Genomic DNA, 23,265 nt, shown 5'->3' with positions numbered 1-23,265 from the left:
TTGATCACAGACATACACACAGTCCCCAACTATTAACATTTTTTTGTGTGTTCTTCCATGAAATAACACATTTTGGGAAATGCTGTTACAGTAATTTTTTGAGAGAGATTAATATACAACTACTCAAAATTTAATTTTTCTGTCTCGAATAGCTTATCTGATAGGAATCATAGGTTGATGTGCCAATATTTATGCTGGCCCATAGGCTTTTTCCCATTACCATCGCCCCCCAAATCTGAAGTGTATCATTGTTTTTGGTCTATCAAGCTTTGAGAAATGGCAACTTTGCTCTTCCCAGTAACACCTGTTGATCTATACCTAGAATTCAGTGCAGCATATTGTTTTATGGATTGTAAGATCAGAAGAACAGAGAAAGGGGCAAAAGGAGGATTAGAAAAGTCATTCAGATCAACTTGTGGGTAATAGAATTTTGCTTTTTTTTTTTTTAACTAAGAAAGTATTGGATCCTATAACAAGACATCATGTACATCCTATCTCTTCCATATTTCTGTATTTTGGCATTTGAGCTGAGTTGCTACACACCTCTGCTAAGCCCTCTTTTAGATATTTAAAATGTCTAATGTGCTTACATTTATTTAATTAATCTTCAAAGATGAATTCCTTGCATGTCTTGGTTTTGAAAGAGTTCCACAAGAATTGGAATTTATGAAACACACAGCAAGTTTAACCTAGCCTTCATTTTGCAATCACCTGATATCAATTAGCATTCCTCCAGTTTGGGGCTGATTTATGATGCCCTTGTAAGGCCCTGAAAATATGAAAGCAGAGAAGCAGTATTTCAAAATGCAGCATAAAATCAACAATAAAATGTATATTTATAACCTGAAAAGTATGATTTCATCTTGGAGAATTACCAACCCAATAGCAGTAATAAGCATGATTTTCACTATACCATATTGTACTTATTAAGCACTTCAGGGGACTTGTAAATAAATCAAATTGTGGGATCAGTTTTGGATATCTGAACATATTTTTAAATATTGTAAAAATGTGGAAAAGTATCACAACTGGTTATCATTTGTTCCTGTTTTCCAAAAGGGTTTTAATCATAAACTCATTCTTACATCCTCCTACAAGCTGGACTGAGGCTGGAATGGCCTGTAAAATGACATACTTTTAATAAATGCAGATTTAATATGGTCATGAGATAAGATTAGACCCTTCAAAAACCCCATTCAAATACCACATATTCTGATTTATGCTTATAAAAGTCAGGGAGAGCTAGGTGGTTTAGAGGATGCAGTCTTATCAGAGAATTTAGGGTGATATATATACATGCTTTTGATTTAAAATTTTAATAAAAAATTCAGTATGGGAAGTTAAGGCACTGACTTGAACTGCCTCAACTTGCTCTTGTTTGCATTATATTGGCTTCCACAAGTCAAGTCAATTCAATCCAACAAACATTTATTGACAGTGTATGATGTGTCAGACACTGTGATAGGTATGGGGGCTACAGTGTCAAGAGATTTAGTCTGGGAGAGTTTTCCCTGGCATACCAATCATTGTGAGAGAGCTGAAGTTCCAGGCTGACCACAGAGCATGGCCTTCCCCAGTTTGGTTAGCATTCTGAATTTAGGTCAATGATCATGGAGTCCAATGGGACAGGGATGCATGGTTTGGCCTTGGTCTGTAGAGGTCAGTGTCCCCGGCGAGTCATTTCAGTGTTGCCCAAGGTTAAATTTCAAGTAGCAGCTGGGTTAACTAGGAGAGTTTGGCTCAAGTAGCCTCAGATAGATGGTTCATCTGATGAGAGGGATGGTGACAAGGACATCTTCAAGGAGTTTTGTGATCGGGACAAAGAAACAAGATAAAAAATGCCCCATTTTATTGACATTCCTTTTTACAGGGCTGTGAGTTATAGGTTCTGTAACTAAAGGCAGAACAAACCACTTTTGTTTCTGATGTACACATGGCAGGCTGTGAAGTTCCCTCCAGGTTTCCCAAAGGAAATGATAAACCTGAAAGAACCCCGAAGAATTGGCAGGTGAAGCCTCCACTGTGGTGCTCCAGAGGTTGATGACATTGAATGTCAGCACTACGATGGCTTCATCTCCAAGCTTCTCAGTTACTTGCTGATGTTGGGTCTCCAGTTCAATGATGGGAAAGGCCATAGGCTTTGATTATCAGAGTAGCATATTAGGAATCCAGGCCCTGCTCGGGCTAATCTGGCCCTGCCCTGTATCACTCCAATTTAGGAGATTCGAAGACTCTGTTTCATAAGCCCTTGGGTTCTTGGTTTCAAAATAGCTGACCCATAGCCTCTACAAGCCACTCTTAACATCACTTAGTGATGCAGTCATGGAAGTAGCTTTTATCCCATTATTTTGTTTCTTCAGAGAAGGGGAAAAATTCTGGGAGGTGATGGGGGAACAAAGGAAACCAAGTGAAAGTTCATGGAGGCTTTTTTTCCCCCTAAGATTTATTTATTTAATTAATTTATGGCTGCATCGGGTCTTAGTTGTGGCACGTGGGATCTTTGTTGTGGCATGCGGGATCGTTCATTGGGGCTCACAGGCTTCTCTCTAGTTGTGGCGTGCAGGTTTTCTCTTCTCTAGTTGTGGCGTGCAGGCTCCAGGGCACGTGGGCTCTGTAGTTGTGGTGCGTGGGTTCCAGAGTGCGTGGGCTCTGTAGTTTGCGGCAGGCAGGCTCTAGTTGAGGCGCACAAGCTCAGTAGTTGTGGCACGTGGGGCTAGTTGTCCCATGGCATGTGGGATCTTAGTTCCCTGACCAGGGATCAAACCCACGTCCCCTGCATTGCAAGGCGGATTCTTTACCACTGGACCACCAGGGGAGTCCCTTCATGGAAGTTAATTAAAATGTTTTCTATTTGTTTTCCAGTGGGTTGTGTTTTCAGTTCCTAATTTGCCTGGATACCTAATTCTGTTTGTAAGCAATGAAATGTTGTGATAGTTTTGGAAATAAATTAAAAAATCAAGTCACCTCTGACATTTAACTATTGTATTCTCCCTTGGTAACATACATGGTGGAATTATCTTGCCAGAGAGGTGCAGACCACAGACAGGAGCCAAATTCCAACTGCACAGGCTAATAAAAGCAACCAATGGCACAGATAGTTTCAATAAGCAGATGCTTCAAATATCATTTGCATTTGTGAATAATAATGATAATGGCCATCATTTGTTCTGTACTTACTTTGTGGGGAAATGCTGCATTAGGTATTTTACATAATATCCTTATTTTGTTTAGGCCTTGCAATATTCCTGTGAATTAGCTATTATTGTATCAGTATACTTGAAAGGTAAGTGAAACTTAGACAAGTTATCAAGTTGAAGCAAAGATCTAAATCTAGCCATTTTTCATTTCAGAGCCCATACATTTTTCTTATTACACTCTATTGATTACATTGGGAGGATATGTCAAGCTTTTCTGATGTAATTTTCATGTTTTATGAAATTGGAATTATGCTTCTCAGCAAAACCCCTTGATGGGCCATTTGGATCCTGGAAGAATAGCCCTTCATGGAATGTTTTCCAAACTGAGGGTATTATAGACTGAATGCATCCCCTTAAGTTCATATGTTGAAGTCCTAACTCCAATGGGATGGTATTTGGAGGTGGGGCCTTTGAGAGGTGATTAGGTTTAGATGGGATCATAATGGTGAGGCCCCCAGGATGGAATTAGTGTCCTTACAAGAAGAGGAAGAGAGCCTGGAGGTCTCTCTCTGTCTCTGCCATGTGAGGACGCAGAAAGAAGACAGTCATCTACAAGCCAGGAAGAACGCCCTTACTGGGGAAATGTACCAGCTGGCATCCTGCTCTTGGACTTCCCAACTTCTGCAGTTGTGAGAAATAAATTACTGTTGTATAAGCCACACAGTTTATGGTAATTTGTTATGGCATCCTGAGCTAAGACAGTGGGTTTTTTTTTTTTTTTTTTTTTTGCGGTATGCGGGCCTCTCACTGTTGTGGCCTCCCCCGTTGCGGAGCACAGGCTCCGGACGCGCAGGCTCCGGACGCGCAGGCTCAGCGGCCATGGCTCACGGGCCCAGCCGCTCCGCGGCATATGGGATCCTCCCAGACCGGGGCACGAACCCGTATCCCCTGCATCGGCAGGCGGACTCTCAACCACTTGCGCCACCAGGGAGGCCCCAAGACAGTGGGTTTTAAGTGATTAAATCCTGAAATCAATTATTAGTATATTGTGACCAGTAATTTTTTCAAAAGGAAATAGAGGAGAATAGAAAACATCAGACTACATAGTAATAACTATTGTTTCATGAAACTTTTGGGAATATATATATATATATATATATATATATATATATATTTCATACACACAAACATATAATTTAATTTTGGTATATAGATGTATATATATTGTATATGTGTATGAGTGTGTGTGTGTGTGTGTGTGTGTGTTCACAATAGAAAATGTATTTTTTTTTTTTTTTTTGCAGTATGCGGGCCCCTCACTACTGTGGCCTCTCCCGTTGTGGAGCACAGGCTCCAGACATGCAGGCCCAGCGGCAACGGCTCACTGGCCCAGCCACTCCGCGGCATGTGGGATCCTCCTGGGCTGGGGCATGAACCTGTGTTCCCTGCATAGGCAGGCGGACTCTCAACCACTGCGCCACCAGGGAAGCCCAGAAAATGTATTTTTTATTATGGATTTCAGTCAGGAAGTTTGAGAACCACTGCCTTAGGATACAGGTAGGTTGAAGAAGTAGTCGGATTAAGAGAGAGCTAGCTCATTCTGTGTAAGAAATGAAAAGGTATTTGGGGATGTTTGTGGGGTTAAGCTAGGGAGAAGTGAGAAAGAATTTAAAAAAAGAAAAGCAAAGGGGTTCCAGATGCATGGTAAGAGGCCCCTGAGTGGGGAAAAAAAATGAGTACAATTTCCCATGAGAAAGAAGTGGTTGAGGTACTTTTAATAATAGGAATATCTAAATCTTAACGTTTACATTGTTTACTGTGCAGTTTTGCCCTGCACATTATTTTACCTTCACCCTCTCTCCTTTGCTGGAAATCTTCAGTAGAGTCTTTTAAGTATACACCCTGGAGCCAGTGGTGAGGCCAGGTATAAAGTGAGGTATCCAGCAAAACCCAGTACAGAATGAGAGAACTGAGCAGAAGCAGTAACTTGGGGCCTGAGGTGACTTGGGGTTAATGGGAGGAATGCTGGGTTTTCTACTGCGTTCTAGGAATGAGGGTTGAAAGTCAACTTTACTTACATCCAAAAGAATAATGTGCCTCTAGAAAGGTGGTGACTTGGAAACATCTAAGAAGTTGACATTAGGATCCTGTGTGTTTCCCCCATCCACTCATGCCTCTTCTTCTCTCCTGCCATACCAGTGGGTATCAGAAGAGAGTAGGCAAGAAGGACGGGAGAATACAAGATCTGAAAGACAGATACAGTGACTCAGACTCAGTCTTGGACACTGAGAGCAGAGTGTGTGTATATCTGCTTTTGCACAGGGCCAGGTGCTCACATGGTACCAAGAATTATAGCATATGTGATATGTGGTCTGTGGTATCTCCAACACAGTTCTTTTCTAGGGAGATTTGATTTTGATTGGGTGGCAGTTTGGAATAGTGAAAAAGCACATTGATCTGGCTTCCAGAGGTATGGATTCTCATCTGCTTTTATTGTGTTTCCACTGTGAGTTTTTGAGCAACCTATCACTTTGGCTTTCTTCTTCTAAAAGGGAGAGGAGGAATGTCATTTTCCTCTGGTCTCTAGCAGTTCTAATGTTTGTCCTAGACCAGTGGTGTTTGGTATGAGTCCTTGGAGGCTACATGGAGTCCCTTAAGCAGCTTATAGATGGCCTGGGGGAAGGAGGATCTCTCCCCACCATCCCCCATAGCTTCACCAAGAGCAACCCTGCATTTCTGCTCTATGTTTTGAGTTTTTTTGGTAAAAAACAAACAAAAAACTAAAATGTGTGAAAAACTGCTGTACTAAACAATCCACAAGGGTAGCTGTTTACCTTTCAGTGACTAAAAGGGACTGAAATCTGGAATCAATAGGAAAAGAAGCCATTGAAAAATATTTTCCATGGAAAAGTTTCAAAGCAACAAAAGGATATGAAAAAGACCTGACAGTCCTTTTTATGGCAGGTAGAGAGCAACGTTATTAGTGACCAATATGTTCCAAATGTTTGGACTGTATATGATAGGCTATGTTTGCATCTTAAATTTTTAGTGGGCAACATCAATAAACTGTCTTGCTGCAATTAGGAGATGATGTAATAAATGAATATGGCAAATGGAACATCCAACATTATGCTGGGACTGGTCTAACTGAACACACAGACTTGGCCCAGGTCTCACACAGATGAAAAACTCTGTGGCTGACTTGAGGTGGGAGAACTTCCCACTCTGAAAGCCTGAAAGTGGCCAGTTAACTCCAAACCCATGTTGCTGTTGAGTGGATTGCAGCTGACTTGAGAACCAGAAGGGAAGTGGTCAGTAAGTAAGTCATTAATACCACAGCCGCTAACATTTACTGAATACTTACTAGGCATCCAAATCTGGCCCAGGTGTTTTTCTTATAACCCATATTACAACTCTGTAAAGTAAGTAGTACAGATAAAAGACTGAGGCTTAAATCATTTCCCCAAAGTTACTATAGCTGGTGAGTGAATGCCCATTAATGGCTCCGACTTCCTTTCTTCCTTCATTGTGCCTTGTGGCTGCTCATATCAAAAGACATCTTGAGCCTTATCCATTCTAAGCATTTTTGAGCCATGATCTGATAAATAGTCTTTAAATCTGAATTTATAATTTATCTGTTTATTCAACCAAAACTATTCATAGAGCATCTGTTATGTGAAAAGCATTATATGTGGAACTTGGAGGATGAAAGATAATTTAAATATTCTGTTTTAACCATAAAAGCTTATAGTCTAGTAGAATAAATAAGCTTATGCACATAAATACTTACAATTCAAGAAAGCAACTGATGCGTGTCCTCTGAGGCGGGAGATAAAACTTGATCAGCAGAGAAGTCTTGTGGAAGGAGGTGGCTTTGGGATTGACTCTTCAAGGGGGTAATGATTGGTACATGTATATTTGTGGTCAGTAAGGAACTCTGGGAAAAGGAGGTATATGAATAGAGGTATATGTTGCATGAATAATGCGGAGTAGACAGCAAAAAAACTGTTGGCTGGAAAGTAAGGCATATGAAAGGGAGCAGTAGAAAATAAAGGTGGGAAGATAAATTGGATCAAGGTAGAACGTGTGTCGGGGGAGTCTTGACTCAAGCTAAGAAATGCGGACTTTATTCTCTGGGAATGGATGGAAAGCTGTCAAAAGTTCTCGAGCAGGAATGTGACATGACAATGCCTCAGAAAGATGAACCAGGATATAGTGCATATGATGGATGTGCAGAGACCGGAAGAGGGTAGACAACTTAGGAGGCTTTTGAAATAATCCAGGTCAGGGACATTGATTACCTTGAATGGGGAGGTGAGTGGGAAGAGAGAGGAGGAACCTCTGGGAAACATGAATATGGAAGTAGACGTAGATGGGCTGAGCCTTTGACTGAATAGGGAATGGGGAAGAAAAGCAGATTTTGAGGGGAAGAGGATGAGTTTGGTTTGGGACAGGCTGAGTTGACCTGTAGGAGACAAGAGCAGATGATTATAAAGCAGGGGGACATGGAAGCATGAAGCTTGGTGCAGTGTAATGGACTGAAAAGGGTAACACAGTTGAGAGGCAGCAATACAAGTGTCCAGATAGACGCTCAACTGACTGTTCTATCTTGGTGATGGTGGCAGGATTTATATTTTTCATCCTAATTTTCCCCACATCATTGTTGAATGCCCTTAAAGAGCATTGAGGCATTGCCCACTGGCACGTGAGATAGTCCAGATTTTGGTATTTTAAGACTGCATTAATACAAAGGATTTGGTTTTGGTTGAATGACTATTAGTATTTTTAAAACATGGATATATTTGTCAAACATCTGTTTTGTTTTAGAGAAAAATCTTTCCCACCGAAATGACTGATGGTTTTAACATCCTTGGGACACAGTTGTCTTTGTCATGAGAGAGGAGAGGCATCAGCCTCCTGGCTTTGAAAACTGCCCAACAGTTTGGCATCAAGGAAATTTGCCTCGTCTTCTCCATGGAAACCACCGCAAGGGTGGAAACAATTGGTATCTTGTGATAGGATTAGGTCTGGGGATAATGTATCTTCCATTTGGGTGTTTTTTTATGGTAGAATAGCTTTTATTGCTCCTAAGTAAAGTTTAACTTTGTGGCCTAATTTACAAGCATGAAACCACATGCTACTAAACACATATTTACTTTCCTGACTTTGTCCTTTCTTTGGCTTTTCTGGACCAGGTTTATTCACATTATTCAGTTTCTCTGCCTTACTGCCTTCTGGTGCTGACGGTAATGCTTCTGCTGGAGACTGGCTGGCGTTCTCCACCAGAGCACTGACTGGCCTCCACATCATGCTTATGATCAGATATGTTTTACAGCTGGAGATCCTGAGATGGAGTTCTGTTCTTTGATCAATGGCATGCATGATGATAAGGACCAGGCCCTGGAAATGGACCTAGCACTCTTAGCTTCAATAATGGCATTTGAGGTGGCTTGTTCTAGGAATCCCTAAGAAACAAAGTTCAGTAGTTTGTGGGCCTTTAGCAGACTAAGTAACTTCTTCTCTCATGTCTATCTTGGTGTCATAGTCCTCAGACTTTGTTGTTGGGTGTCATACCCAACAACCAAGCAGCTGAAAACAAAGCCTTGTCAGGCTTCTCTGCCATTAAATGTGTTCCCTAGATGAGCCCTTGTAATCAGTCTGTCTCCCCATGATTGACTGGCCAGTTGCTGCACCATAAAACCTTATCTTACTAGCTGGAAGGAAGTGTCATGAAAGTAAGGGAAAATCCTGAACCACATGGGACATGTCTTTGAGTATTCTGTAACCAATTATTTATTATTTATGCTCTTAGAAATTTTGAATGTATTAACTGGGAATCAGTTGTGAAATAAAGCAAATAGAATGAATGTGTTCTTTGTATGCCTTACGCTGGTTAAGTCTTACTTGTTGAGTTAGTTTTGTCAGAAACTGTTCCTGACCCCAGAGATTTAACACTCAGAAACCATTTGAATTTCTAGCAATATGCGGACATATATGATCCTTTTGGGGCCTGGAAGGTTAGAACAGGAGCTGGCGTGTAGGTGGGCATAAGATGGGGACCAGACCAAGAGGAATAAGGGTAGTAGCCAAAGGAGTATGAATCAAGGGAAACTGAGGATGTGCAGGCCCCCTTGAAGTAAAAGCAGACCTGTTTGTGGAGTATGAGAAGAATCCTATCAGCTAATCAACACCAGTGTGAGTCCAAGGGGGGATTACCTGTAGAATCCATGTAACAAAGTATAAATCTTGTTTATGTTTTCTGTACGATTTTTATTCCTGTTTTTCAGATGAGGAAGCAGAATCGATAGGTCATATAGCTAGAAAATGATGGAGCCAGGTATTTTTGATTCCAGAGGTTTTACTTTTTGTCTGCAGAAAAAATATTAGAAGCTATCTGTCTGTCTGTCTATCTATCTATCTATCTATCTATCTATCTATCTTAATGTTCTCTTAATTGGTTAGCTTCCCAAGGCAATAATCTATTCTTATCTATTCCTAATCTCTATTGTGTGACCTTCCATGGCAATAAAGAATGAGGGTTTGTTTGGTTGAGTTACTTCATAAACTTAAAGACCACTGTGAAGTCATGCACTAGACTTCTTTTTCCAACTTAAAAATATGACTTTAAATTTGGGGGCTCAGAAGCCTTAGAAATTTCATTCTGGGATCTTCTAGCACCACTCCGGTAGATCTGGCCTTCAGTTCTGGTCCCCTGCAGTGTTGTGTGGTGTAACTCCAAGGGGCACCATTTATGTCATCTATGTAAACACCCCCCAATGCAGATGATGCCCCTGGAGTTAAGTGATGTCAGGGTCCTGCTCCCACGTGGCCCCATTCTGTTCAACTACCTTCCTGATATCAAAGCTGCTTTGTGTTCCACCCTCTCTCAGGAGGCACAGATCAGCTCTTTAAGGTATGAACATCAAGTGTGTATGGACCTGATTCTGCATGGCTCCCAAGGCATGGATGGTAGAGCTCTCTAGATTTTGAGGTGGAGAACTGAGGGGTAGGTGAGGGGCCACCCAAAGGTGGGATCAGCTTTGGAGTCACAGATAGGTCATACTTTCCCTATTGGTTCTACAGAATTTGCCACTGGTGGACATGTATGCTTGCATGATTTGGTGGCCATTTCTTTCCAGTCTCATAAATGGAGGATTTTAAGAGGGAGTTGTAGTGTACTAATATGACATCAGATATTTCCATTATTGACTGATATGTATGGAAGGAGGGCAGGGGCAGCAAATTTCCAGGGAACGTTTTGCATTTTAGTCTTACTACCATCAACAGATTCCTATAGGGCTATTGCAATTCTCTTCAACCTAACTTCCTCCCTCAGCCATTTTTGCATTACTTGTTGTGTGCAAAGAAGGTGCTCAACTTCCTTGTCCTATAGGAATTTAAAATCCACTTATCTACCAATGGATGATATTTTTTCCCTGAGGAGGGATTTACTGAAATTCTGTTTATTTACACTGATAGTATACATGGATCTTTCTTCTCCTTATGGCTCTAGGACTTTGGGACTTCTCCTTTTCCTCTTACCAGCCAGGAGCTAGTCCAAAACACATCTTTTAACTACCCTCAGAACTCTATTAACTCTATGTCCTAATCTGTCAAATGCTCAGTAGTTGAGTGGACCTGGCTTGGTGCCCAGTCTGCTCTGGCAGAATTCTCTGGACAAGCTGAAGCAAAGTCTATGGTTTGCCTCTCCCCTTAAGAAGGATATCCCCACTGGAGCGCTGCATTTATAGCCTGTATAAGGATGCACAGGCATGTTGATGGCAGGCCTCGTGGTCCCAGCACCCAGTGCAGCCCTTGGCAGCATTTGTCTGTCTGGCTATGGATTGTTGTCTTTGGCAAACATCAGTATTAGATTTTGAAATCTCTTCTGGCTTCCTCTTCTCATCCAGGATGCCATTAACTATCCCCCTCTAGATAGATGTGTGTTCAAAGACATAAGCTAATATGAACTCAGCATATAAATTGTAGATACAATTGATCTGAAATCTACATAACTTGAAAACTCAAAAATTGGAGAATTTTCTGCTCTTTCTCTCCGTCTCCATCTCTCTCTTTTTTAATAGAAAAAAAAAAAAGTACACGCTGAGTTTTTGAGATGACCTTGGTGTCCCCCTCTCCCCACCATGGGTTTTGGACCTCTTTAATGATATAGGGCCAGAGAGTTCAAAGATATTTGGTGAAGTCATGGTAGGACCTTCTAGTAAGTCATGGGCTCACTGGCTTAGGGTATCTGCTGTGTTCTGCTTTCTCTACAGGACCCCATGTAATACCACCAACGTTCTCTCTTGTGCCCTCACTTAACTTCACTGGTTTGGGAGCTCACCAAGCTCTGACTCTCTTCTGTTAGGTCTCTTACTTTTCATAGGCTTCCTGTGTGATTATCTCTCCTTACCTCTGGAATCCCTGTTCCTTTTCCCATTCCTCCTCACACTTTAGGTGTGAATACTTACATTGTACTCTTTTGGGCTCACAGCGCTACACATCTCTCATAACTCTGGAAAAAAATGGTGGTTATTGTGCTTGGAGTAATGTTTTGTCAGGAAACAGTAGTATGTCATTTATTCATTCACTTGGCAGTTGTGAGGTTATTGAGTACCTTCTCTGTGCCCAAGAATGGCCTAGAGGTTGAGAGTACAGGGTTGAAAATCCAGACCAAATAGAATCTGTATAGTTTTGTTACTGGTCTTCAGGTGTATATGTGTCTTATGTGTCAACTAAGCAGACTGGAGGGGAGAGGCTGCCTTCCATAGGCAGCTGAGTTCACAGTTATGGCTTTCTTCCCATCTCCTCTGGAGCTGCACAGCCTGATGGTGATCTTGAGAGACCAGCAAGACTTGGGATCCTGTCCAACCCAAGTGTAGCAGTGTATTTGCAGAATAACTGCTATCTGAAGCCACATGGGAGGACCAGTTTCCTGAGGAAGCATATTCAGGGTGTCACATGTTTCCTAGGATGATCCAATGACAATTTCATGTAATTTTTTTTTGTGGGGGAAGGAGGGTCAGCCCATTAAATAGGTAACTAAATATGATTTTATTTTAAAATCTTTTAAGTATTTTCACAAGTCAAAATGCATTCTTGTCAAACTAGGAATTCTAAATTTTGGTTGAGAAAAGTAAGCCAAGACGTAGTGTAAATGTACGTTGATAGTTTTCAGTACTGTCTCAGCTCAATTGACCTTTACCTTGATCAGCAATTAAGTTCTGACAGCAATTTCCAACTTAAAAAGTTTGCATGGCCGACGAGTACGCCACAAAGGAAGGTAGGGGAAGTTCCAGCCGTGGGTTCATTTCTGTTAAATGGAGCATTTTTATGGATCTCATTAAAGATCATGTTTACAAAAAAAATTTTAGGGGGGATTATTTTGCCATAAAAATAACTTGAAAGTAGTTCCCCCTTCCCTCTCCCACTCTGTATGAACCTGAGCAAAAACAAATGTGGTGAGCTAGGGAAGCAAAAAGGGGGCTAGTGATGCTCTGGAGAGTCTTGATATTACCCAGACAGGTCTTATGCATTTAGATCTCTGTCAGGGGTTGGGATGGAGGGGGTTGGAGTTTTTGTCTTGGTGACTGATGTACTTGATTTAACCAACAGCATCCAACCAAATCAGGCCAAAGCTTGGCCATGGATTTCACTACCCCCTGCAGACTTATCCAGTGTCCTCCTAAATTGACTGGAAGCATGGAATTGCTGTCTTTTGTGAGTCCAGTCTGCCTTTCCGCTGCACTCTCTGGCTCATCATTTTCCCTGCGAAAGAAGGAAAGTCCCGTTTCTTTTTTCTGCCCCTCAGGAAAGGCACAGCTCTTATTCTCTCTTCAGTTCCTTGCAGCAGCCAACTATGCAGGCTTAGAAAGAAAAATGAAACCATAAAGGAGAGTGGAGTCTGCTGGAGTGTTTACGCCCACATTTAATGTCTGACTTGGGTTAGAATAAATCAAAAGACAAAGGTGTTTTATTTTCTGATAAAAGTTTCTCTCTTACTTTCCTGGGTGGTGGGGAGGATGGTGGGATGGGGTAGGAATATCCAGCAGGAGTGTGTACAGTGTGGTTCAGAGCTTAATAAATATGAGACACAGTCTGGAAACAAGTTATACATCTCTCCTAGGCCTCTAACAGAATTTGTGAAACATCAAACAGGGCTTGAAATATCCCAGATAGGACTCACATGGACTTCTGATGTAGGTTACTACCTGTGACTGAAGCAGTGCTAAGTACCAGACACTGTATGAACACTTCATGTGCATCTCATATAATCTTTACAACAATCCTGTGGGGTAGGTTTTGCATCATTTTAAGATGAAGAAAATGAAGTTCTGAGCAATCAAATAACTTGTCAATATCACACAGTTGGTAAGTGACTGAGCTGGGATTCCTGCCTTCTTCAAAGCCTCTTGGATTTCCCCAGTGAGAATCCCATAATCCTACTGAAAGCAATGCCAAGATAATCTTGAGTAGACGGGATACAAGCATCCAGCTACACATCCCTAAAACCAGATGATGCTTAGCATTGGTGAGTAGAATGGCTCCAACAGTGGGCTGGAGGAAGCAAGGAATATATATGTGAGGACGGTTTATGATAGAATTAAAAATAGGCAGGGCTTGGGCAGAGGGTCTTGCGTAGAGTTCCTTCATACCTGTGGTCCCAGGCTTCTTTTGAAGAGGAGAGCAGCTAGTTTTCATTTTCCTGAAACCTCAAGGTCCTAGGGAGGCAGGGGTCTGACAGTACAGTGGTTTGCGTGTGAAATGCTGAGACTTAGGTGTGTGTAAGGTGTGTGTTGTGTGGGCAAGGGCACTAATGCTGGTTGGAATCTTTTCCCTCCAGAGCACCCAGCAAACCTCAGAGAAGAAGGCTTCTTGGCCAAAATCTTTCTCTAAGGAGGGAGAGATCAGTAGCCAGCAGTAGACGATGCCAAGATATAGGTTGGGAAACCCAACTTCATATGCTCACTGATTTTGCAAACCCAGAAAATGATGTCATGTATGATGTGGATCAGCAAACAGACAAAGAGTGAACTCTGGAAATAACCACAAGACCTGGGCAAAGGCTGAGGGTATTCAGGCTGAGAAAGGCTGAGAAATTATTTTGAATCAAGTGTCAGAGTTAGACTTGAAAGACTAGGCTGTTCAACAGTGAACTATGTGCTCAGTTTGAGTGAGGGTCTCTGCTTTTTTGCTTTTCAAAATGTGGTTCATGTTGTTGGCATCGACGGGAAGCTTCTTGGAAAGGCAGAATTTCAGGTCACACCCCAGATTTACTGAAGTAGGGTCTGCATTTTCAAAAGACCCCCAGGGTGGTTTGTGTGCACAGTCAAGTTTGAGAACCACTGTGCTAAAACATACTAGATATAGTACAGGGTATCAGGTACTGGTCAGTGATCTCAGTCTTGCCTACACATTCGAATCACTTGGGCAGCCCCACCCCAGACCAATTAAATCAGATTCTTTTGGAGTAGGGCCCAAGTATTGACATTTAAAAAAAAGTTCCATAACGTACAGCTAGATGGTGGGTGCCCCATATGAAAATGGGAATGTTGCGTTACTGATGGAGTTCTGAAAGAATTGGCCTCTGGTGTGGTGCTACTTAACATGTTTGTCAGTGACGTAGAAAGGTATAAGATATACTGATTCCATCCGCCCGTGATCGGGAATTGCGGAAGACTGCAAGCTAACATCCTGAAACCCATCAGGACTAAAACGTTCAGTGACTGTGACAAGAGGGAAGAAAGTGTGGACAAGTCTGAGTCTTGCTACGTCTCAGAGGGCCTCCATCCTACCACATCAGAAAAGTATCCAAAGGTTAGAGTGAATTGCAAGTGAGTGATGATTCGGCAATGGAGGAGGGGCATGATTTAAAAGGCAGAGAAAAATCAGAGCATGTGAAATGCAGGGAGCAAGAAACCATGACGTAACCTTCCCCTGGTACTTGATGTGGTTAGGACCTTGTATAACATTGTCCAAGTTAGGATGCTAGCACTGAAGTGCAATTATGATGAACTTTGGATACTTTCAGAGGAGACTAAGGCCTGAAGTAAAGTGAAAAAGGTTGATGTTATTTAGTACGTTGAATAAAAAACTAAGGGGAAAACAACATTTTTTTTTTTTTTTTTTTTTTTTTTTTTTTGTGGTACGCGGGCCTCTCACTGCTGTGGCCTCTCCTGTTGCGGAGCATAGGCTCCGGACGCGCAGGCTCAGCTCAGCGGCCATGGCTCATGGGCCCAGCCGCTCCGCGGCATGTGGGATCCTCCCGGACCGGGGCACGAACCTGTGTCCGCTGCATCGGCAGGCGGACTCTCACCCACTGTGCCACCAGGGAAGCCTGGAAACAACATTTTTTAAATATAAAAAAGTGCTTTTGTTTGAAAGATGGTGATTAGCCGAGCTCTTTTACTTGAAGGAGATTAGAATGGAGAATAGATACTAAAAGAACTTCGTGATGTAAAATGTGAGGAGACTGTGGAAAAGGGTATGAGGAAAAGAAACTTTTATGTGCTAATGTTGCTTTGGGGCCCAAGAGGCAAAAATGGATCTTAATAATATATCTGGAGAGTGAGGATCCTACCAAAGGGTAAATAAGAGGCTCCTGCTCTCTCCGTATTGGGAGTAAGATAATTGTCCTGGAATTCTGCAAATTGACCTTGATGAGGTTGGTGTTTCTTGAGTTTGCTTAAACACCCTGAAACAACTTTGTTTGTACACATCCAGTCTTAGCTGTCTAGGATTATAGGAAACCTTATTTATTCTGAGAAAGGGCATCTACAAATTACCACAACAAGTTATCAGACTTGATGGAAAACATATAAGCATTATCTTTAAGATTGTGAACAAGACAAGGGTGCGCTCTATCACCATTTTTATTCAGCATTATTTTAGAGTTCCCAACCAACATGTAAGGTAAGAGAACTTAAATATATGTAAACACTAGAAGGGAAGAGACAAAGCTACAGTTCACAGATAATATGAATAACGAGGGTTTATTAGAAAACCCCAACGAATCTATAAATTGATTGGAATTACTCAGAATTTGGTGATGTTGCTGGATATAAAAAAAATTAGTAAAACCAATCATTTCTACACACCAACTACAATTGAAAATTAGTTGTAAAAGGATAGCATTTACAAGAGCATCAAAAAAATCTTAAATACCAGAGTTTCACTTCCAGTAATGGCTGACTAGAATATTTCAAACCAATCCTCAGAGAAAAGCTGGACAAAATAGAAAAATAAATGTTTGAAGGTGCAGAGAGCTATGTAGGCAGTGATAATTTTCAGATTCAAGATCTGGAGTAAGAGGGAAGCCTCAGGAAAAGTGAATTCAGCATTTGGGAGTTGCTTTTCATTTTGAGGCAACCACAGATTCTGAAAACAAAAGCAATAGCTGAGAGATCCAGAAGCTGACCAGAGCTGTTAGCAGGTTTACAGAGCTGGAGGAATGAAAAGTAGAGTTCAGGGCCCATCAAGAAGAGGATGCCTTGTTAAACATCCCAAGCTTTTAGTTAGGACCCTACAAAGCTATACTCTAGGAGTAAAAGTGAACCAGAGCTAGACAAGTCCAAATAGGACTGAAGCTCAAATCAGCTTAATCCTGATTCGACCTTAACTGTATGTAAAATTAACTGCAAATTAAATCCTCTCTGGAGGATAATAATATCATCCAGAGCAGCGTATTCCCTCGACAGTTTTTCCTAAAAAATGTCCTCCATGCTATCAAAAATAATTGGATATATAAAAAGGCAGGACTTGACTGAAAAATAAGATAAAAAATTATAATAAGAACAGACCCTAAAGGGAGGCCCAGATATTTAAGTTATCAAATATAGACTTTAAAATAACTATGATTAGTACATTAAAATAGTTAAAAGAAAACATAGAGACTGTTGGCAAGAATGAGAAACTTAAAAAATATCAAATGGATATTATAAATGGAAAAATGAAGTACTAAAGTTAAGAACTCAATGGGTGGATTTAACTTCAGATTAGACACATCAGACAAGAGAAAGAATAAAGTGGTAGATCAAAAAGAATATCCATATTGAAGGGTGAAATGGAAACAGATGTACAATTTTAGAAGAACATAAGGTATATATATGTGACAGAGTGAAAATGTCCAAGAAGAGTTGATGAGAGAAAGTGACAGAAGCAGTAGCTGGTGAAGTAGTGGCTGAGAATTTTCCAAAACAGACGAAAGACTTCAAGCCACAGGCTCAAGAAATGCTATAATTTTCCCAAAAGGGACAAATAAGCATATCTGGGCACATTATTTCCTCCTGTCTCCTTGCTTCTTGTGTTTCTTTTAGATCAGCGGTGAGTCTTCCTATTGCTCCTGTGAAGGTCCTACATTTCTTTTTCTCTGACTTGTTCTACCCAATAGATGGTTATTGGCAGAGGGATAGAAAATGGACCACTTGAATAGGATAGAGAGACCAGAAATGGACCGATGAATATAAGGATATCTGTTATAATTATTTGGGAGAGTGGAAGAAAAAGGATGTATTTTTAATACACGATGCTGAGATAATTGATGATACATTTGGAAAATACATGAAATTTGATTCCTACCTAACATGATACTCAAAAATTAATTTCAGGTACACTAAATAGACCCTAAAAGGCAAGACTATTTGAAATTAATGTAGGAGAATGTCATTGTGACATTAGGGTAGAGAAGGATTACTTAAATAAGACACAAAAGAATAACTCTAAAGGGAAATACTGATTATAATAGTTTATAATAAAATTAAAAAGTCCTTCATTGAGATATTACAAATTGTGTGAATACAGTATTCAGACTATATGAACTCCAACTAATGAATAAGAAAGAGAAATAACCTAATGGGAAAATGGACCAATGAAATAAATAGTAATTTTACAGAATCAGTTTTTCACATGACAGATGGATAAATGGTCAATTTTATTACAGTCAGGGAAATGCAAATTGAAATTGCAATGAGCTACCATTTCATAATCAGCTGTTGAACAATACCAAGTGTTAACTAGGATATGGAGGTATAGGAATTCTTATCCACTGCTGTTAGGAGTAGAAATGGGTATATCCATTTTGGAAATGTGTTTGGCAGTGTTGAACCATGAGCATGCCCTGTGATCTGTGAATTACATGACCAGGTATATACCTTAGAGAAACTCTTGCATATGTGCGCCAGGAGGCATATACAGAAAATTTCATAGTGGTGTTTTTTATGAGCAGAGGTAATATAACATATATGTTTATGTACGTTAAACACATAAATAAAATATAGATTAATATAAAAATAGCCTACTGGTTTATTGTGATGGTTAATCTTATGTGACAACTTGACTGTACCATGGGTTGCCCAGATTGAACATTATTTCTAGGTGTTTCTGTGAGGGTGTTTCTGGATGAGATTACCATTTCAATTGGTGGACTCAGTAGATTATACTCCCCAGTGTGGATGGGCATTATCCAATCTACTGAAGGCCTAAATAGAACAAAAGGCAGAGGAAGGAGGAATTCACCAGTTTTGCTCCCTGCTTGCCTGTTTGAGCTGGGGCATCTGTCTTCTGCCTTTGGACTGGGACTTACACCATTAGCTTCCCTGGTTCTCAGGCCTTCAAACTTGGGCTGGAATTATACCTCCAGCTTCCCTGCATCTCTGGCTTGCAGAGGGCAGGTCATGGATCTGTTCAGCCTCCACAATAGTATGAGCCAATTTCCATGTGTGTGTGTGTGTGTGTGTGTAACAGTAATAATCTATTTATAACAGAGCCCATAGGATATATTTTGATTCTGTTTCTCTGGAAAACCCCAATGGATTTATCAAAAGAAAGACACATACTTATACAGTGGAACACTATACAGCAGTGAATATGAAAAAATTTACATGCACCAACAGTGATCAATCTCACAAATACAGTATTGAATTAAAAAGAGCGGGCTTCCCTGGTGGCGCAGTGGTTGAGAGTCCGCCTGCCGATGCAGGGGACACGGGTTCGTGCCCCGATCCCGGAAGATCCCACATGCCGCGGAGCGGCTGGGCCCGCGAGCCATGGCCGCGGAGCCTGTGTGTCCGGAGCCTGTGCTCCGCAACGGGAGAGGCCACAGCAGTGAGAGGCCCGCGTACAGCAAAAAAAATAAAAATAAAAATAATAAAAAAAAGAGCAAGTCATAAAAGAATAATATATTGGTTTAACTCCATGATTGTAAAGTTCAAATATAGACATTAAACTATATAGTGTTTCAGGATAACTATCAATACATAGGCAGTAAACACTATAAATTACCAACACAGTTACCTCTAAGGAGGAAGGAATGGGCTCTAATCCGTGATGTATATAAGTGGCTTCTGGGGTGTGGTGGTATTTTGTTTCTTTTGTTTCTTGAAACTGAGGATGGGTGTTAATTAAAGAAAAATAGCACATCAATTTCTCTCCCCTGTGTGGGGCTGGATGGCATTGCCAGGTGAGTCTGTAGTCACCACATCCTGGCGAAGGATGTGCATTGTGAGTGAACTAAGTATATGAAGCCAATTTTGGCCAAATCTCCATTTGCAGATCTCCTTTTCAGAACTACCAACTCCTATTCATTTGTAAGAAAACCTAACCCATCATGTTTCAAATCATCTGTGATCAGATTGCCAAAATACGGTTTTTGGTACAGCTACGTGTTTTCACAAGGTCTTTGGAGACTATTTGCGACACTGTTTAAAATTGTTCTCCTTCTGTCCTGACTTACAAATTCTGAAAAGTTGGGGCTGATTCAGTTCTTCTAAGCTGAAGGCCTCCATGCAAGGTCAAGTTAAGGTTTTCTCTCTATTTTGATTCCATGAACATTAAGGTGTCACCCTCCCACACTGCTGTATTGTTGTACAGTTCTCCCTCGTCCAGGGGAGGAGATTTCCATTTGGCTGTAGAAGCCCAGGTCACCTTCAACCCAGAGCTTTGGCGAACTCTCTTTGAAGGAACAGCTTGGTCTCACATAGTGGCTTTCAGTTCAAAGGTGACACTTTATTCCTGATCTTCCTCCTCCATCATCCTTTGTTTGTACAGGCTACTGGTGGAGAGCAGGAGGGGTGTATGCGTGATTCGATGGGGGAGGCTGGATTCTCACAATGGCTCAGTTCTCCTTAGCATTTGTTTACGCCTGCCTACTCCCGATCTTTAATCCTTACAAACCTTTCCCCACCTTAGTAAAATATAGTGGATATCAGCCTTTCTCTTGTTCCTGGGGCCTTTCAGCTGGGGTGTACCTTGAACAAAATATGCCCCCCTCACCAATCTGGTGAGGAGAGATGGTGGAATTACAGGGCCCTTGGGTGAGGGGAGGGTGAGGAGTGGAAGGAGGGAGGTTTGTTTGTGTTTCTCAAAGAGCTGCACGTGATACCGGGCTGCCTGCCTTTGCTGGTTTGAAGTCCTTGGCAATAGCCCTTGCTTATTTCCTTGTGCGTATTCATGCATTATCATGAGGTCTTTTATTAAGCTGGCGTAGTGGCTGCTCAGTTTTCCAGTAAGGAAGCAGACATTGCCTCATGGTCTTAGGCGCTCCTGGGGGTAAAAGAATGTAAACTGCTAAAGCCCTGCCCCTCCATGTCCCCGCCTCAGACTCCATTATGGGCTGAAAACAGGAACTAAAAAGCAACGAAAACACTGAATTGTTACAAAAGGAGAGCGCAGCCCCAGCTGACAGTGATGCGGGCTTTATGGGAGGAGAAGGTCTGCATGAGGAAAGAGAGAAAAAAAGAAAGAGGGGACACTCACGTGAGCCAGGGGAACAGTATATGTGGCTTTTTGAGGCTTTGTGCTAGTATATACTTGTGGATTCACTTGGGGTTCTTTATTGACTTCGACTGTGTGTAGAAGATCCTGTCTAAGTACGTATCAAGTACTTTAACCCCTCTCTGGTTGGAAATGTGTGAATGCGTCAGTCTAGAGGGGTGTGTATATTTGGCCGGGGTGGGACAGCAGTAATTCAACAGTCCAGCAACAGAACGCGAGGGAGTGGGACGGAGTGGAGCGTGGGCCGCTGAAAAGCTGTCATCCCGGGCCGAGCCCTGGGTGCCTCCTCTCTCCCCCTGCCCAAGGGGCTTCTTTGCCAGGACCTCCAGAGGGGGTCCAGAGGGTGGAGAGCCCGTGACAGCTAAATCACTGGATGCCTGCCTACTGGGGAAGACCCTAATGTTGGCTTGGGCCCGCTTCTGTTTTATAGCCTGATAGATTTGGGCTCTCCCTTTCCCTCTTCAGAGGCCTACAATCTGCACCAAATGTTTCACATTACTCAGTGTGAAAAACCTCCTATTCTTTCAGATTTTTTACAAGTTCATACATCCGTGGAAACCCGATATTCCATATTTCATTCTGCTTCGTGGATGTCATTGTGAAGGATGCGGGTTCACATGCAACAGGCCTCTTTTGGCTTTGATCAGCTTGACCGCAACTAATTGTAAATGGAGAACAAATGAAAGAAATATTTACAAATTTCATGGGAATTCAGGCAGGGCCTAAGCCTTCCCTAATGCTTCCATTCACAGTAAATGTTTATTGAATACTTTGACTCTACTGTGCACTTCAGTATTTATATAGTATTAGGTTTTAGCTTGTTCTGGAGGGATCCAAAGAGTTAGTAAACCGACCTTCCCCTTCTCCCTGCTTTACCCCCGTCCCTTCTGCAAACTTCCTTTCTTTTGCATCACAAAATCTGCTGCTGCCTAAAGAAAACCAAGTCAAATTCCAAAGCTACAGCTGTAAGAAGGGGTAGGAGAAAAAGGGGGGGAGAGAGAGACAGAGAGAAGGGGGGGAAAAAGGACCGTAAAATTTAAAACAAATTTTGAGTTGCATAGTCGAGTTGGGAAAAGTCAAATGAAATTGTTTGAGATTTGTTCAAAATAAAGTTATAAATTTTTGGAGCCAGGTTAAGCAGCTGTTGGGTCAGGCAGGCTAAGGCCTAAAAGGGAGCACCGACTAAGAGCTGAATATTATGCAATCAATCAGCAGTTGCCTAGATACAAAGAAACATCCATAGCCCTGTAAGAGGATTTCTGATTTAGGACTTTCCATTTCTAAGCCTACTTTTCCAGAAGAATTTTTGTTCATTCAGGAACCAAAATAAACTTTGTGATTTCTCCCTGGAGGTAATAGAGACAAGTCACGCAATGGCTAGGAAAGGGTTGGCCGACCACCCCTTCCAGCTTCCCCACCTCATGGCATAAGCTGGAAGTCCTATCAGACCCTGGCTTCTTCCAACTGCTGTCATGAGCTGCTGACACTTCCCAGGGCAGCTTAGACAAGTGATGGTCCAGATACTGAAGATCAGACAGGAGGTGACTTCTTTCCAGAGAGTCCTTTGGTTACCACCTTGGATGGCAAGTGCTTCTGAGGTTGGCCAATCAATGCTCCAACAACTGCTCTTTTAATCAGGAGTATTTCACATCTGTACCTGCTGTACTCTGGGCCCGTTCCATGCTAGGAGTTGGAAAAGGCTAGATTCTGTTGTTTGTGGACCCTGGCTTAACCTGCTGTTCTCCACCTTTCCACCCAGGCATGAAAGACATGATTTAGGGATCACACAAAGGAGAGGGTGAATGGCCGCAACAATCCCAAAACAACCTGAAAGTCTAATGAGAGAGGTGTTTGCAAAGGAGGTGGTCGTAAGACAGGATAGACGGTTTGCGATAGAGGAGAGGTGGCAGAGAAGAGGGATGGGGCGTTGGAGAAGGAGGTCAACTCCAAAGCTAAGAAAAAGTGGGAATGGGATCCCAGAAAAAAGTGTTCAGAGTGTTTTATTACAAATTTGCTATAGAAAATAATATTTTAACTTTTACTCATGGTTCTCCTTCCAGTGCTCTCCTCTTGCCTCGAGCTGCACTTCTCATTCCCAGGAGTCCTCTTTTTAAAAAAATGTGTTTTTCCAACAATAGCTTCCCATCACAATGTGCTCTTATAGCCTGCTTACTCTTAAATGTAAGTGGACAATAGTAACAAACAGTTTTCATTTTTAAAGATTATTTGCAAAAAACTAAATGGACAGAGCTGGAATGGTGGGGTTCCTTAGCCACACAGCAGAGCACAGAGCTGGCTGGAAGTGAACTAACTGACCACATGCAAACAGCTTGACCTTGCATGCGGTCAGTTAGTGGGG

At 41.7% G+C, this 23,265-nt stretch overlaps 1 pseudogene; it reads left to right on the top strand.

Moving 5' to 3' along the window:
- Window positions 1-9,913: 9,913 nt before the first annotated feature.
- The window catches only part of LOC132491648 (transcription initiation factor IIA subunit 2-like), a 30,701-nt pseudogene continuing 17,349 nt past the window's right edge, over window positions 9,914-23,265 (top strand).

Source organism: Mesoplodon densirostris, chromosome 6 (assembly GCF_025265405.1).
Source record: "Mesoplodon densirostris isolate mMesDen1 chromosome 6, mMesDen1 primary haplotype, whole genome shotgun sequence".
Taxonomy (NCBI): Eukaryota; Metazoa; Chordata; class Mammalia; order Artiodactyla; family Ziphiidae; genus Mesoplodon; species Mesoplodon densirostris.
Note: the sequence above shows the minus strand (reverse complement) of the source record. Positions and strands in the feature narration are given on the sequence as shown.